General features: G+C 33.0%; 1 protein-coding gene across 1 annotated transcript in view; it reads right to left on the bottom strand.

The window, feature by feature from the left end:
* LOC107579113 (Kv channel-interacting protein 4-like) overlaps window positions 1-1,589 on the bottom strand; it is a gene marked incomplete at its 3' end in the record, with an annotated part of 5,074 nt that overhangs the window by 2,638 nt on the left and 847 nt on the right. The gene's annotated exons all lie outside the window — the stretch shown is intronic.

Here is a 1,589-nt window from a genome sequence, read left to right as displayed (position 1 = left end):
TATATATATATATATATAAAGAAACCCATCTAAATAGTGTAAAGGTGTTCTGTTAAACACTGTGTTGGATGTGGAAATGATGTATGTGAAATCACTGGCCCTAAATTTAATTTACACGGTAGAATATGGTATTTCACTCTATCTTTTAGGACTGAGAATACAGTTCTGAGAAACCTCAAATTAATCATTGCACACATGAAAAAACAACAAGTCAAAACAACATTACTAACAAAAAAAACACAGTTCCGGCTCAAATGAAAGAGTATATCGAAAAGAATGGTGGGTGATTGAATAAAGCTATAAAAATGAGCTATTTTAGTAATCCTTATATAAAGAATGACCCATTTTGTTGCATCTTCATCAGCAAACCATATCTGTTCATTTCAGCAGGGCTTAGTTTAATGTAATTTCTCTCATTTTTCCACATATTGCCATAGCGTGCCATGAGGAATGAGTGGCAACATGCAGTATCACGTTCATAAATGTCTCCTGTGGCCTGTTTCTGAAGTAGAAAGAGCTAAATATTGAATGGCTTGTAGCTATTTTGATGCTTTTAAGGCAAAGCAGGTGCTATATTAATACAGACGGGGCAGTGAATCCCCAGCAGGAAAACAATCAAAGGAATTAAACGAATCAAATACTAAATGCAATCAGCATGCATGAATGTTCAAGTACAGCAGATAAAACAGGAGCACAAAACCTTCTCAAACGCAGAGAAAAATGAAGCCAAAAATCCAGCAGAAATGTGTCAGACAAAATTACCTGAAAAAGATACCGGTGTCTGCAATACTTAATTTATGGCATTATTAAGGGATCATCAGTGTCTTATGGTCGGCTATGGAATGATGGAGTGTGTAATTATATTTAGTCCCACAAGGATATGAAGCATAGCCGAGGGAAAGATGAAATTAATTAGAACTCTCATCCACAAAGTTAAGACCATTAATGATTAGCACTGTAATTTCAATAATAACTCATACAGGGTGTGGTAAGAGATTATGTATATTATTATATTTATTACACCTAAATAATAGACAGTGATGACTGAATACAAACACAATCTAATTTACTTACTACACTGTGTCAATGAATAATGCAATTTTATTGGAAAACAGTGCGTGTTAAAACCTTAGCTGATACAACTTTGGTAGATTGACATTATTGTGTTGTATATGCCTGTGTTATATTCAGACTGAAAGATGATAGTTATTATAATCACAAGACTGTCTGGAAGGGGTTAAAACACCTGTTGACCTTTCTATTAGCTTAGTAGTAATATTATATGTATTCATTTTATTGAGACTTTTTAAAAAATTAAGAACTTTCTGTGAAGTTTCTCACGGCACAATAGTAAAAATTACTTTCTTTTTTGTAAAGAGATACTTTCACTGCCAGTTTGAGTTGAACTGAAAAAAGTCCTTTGCTGCTATTGTGATGCCTTTTTTAATCTTTCTAACATCAGTCATCATCAGTTTTTTGTTCTCCAAATCTAGCAATATTGGTGTTTGATCTGTGCCATTTTGGAGCATTTTTAGATGATCTATTGTAATTTAAGTGTATAATATATGATTGTTATCTTGCCTGTTGTC

This window comes from Sinocyclocheilus grahami, unplaced genomic scaffold (assembly GCF_001515645.1).
Source record: "Sinocyclocheilus grahami isolate Dianchi unplaced genomic scaffold, SAMN03320097.WGS_v1.1 scaffold14279.1, whole genome shotgun sequence".
NCBI classification, from domain to species: Eukaryota; Metazoa; Chordata; class Actinopteri; order Cypriniformes; family Cyprinidae; genus Sinocyclocheilus; species Sinocyclocheilus grahami.
This window is presented reverse-complemented; position numbering and strand designations above follow the sequence as displayed.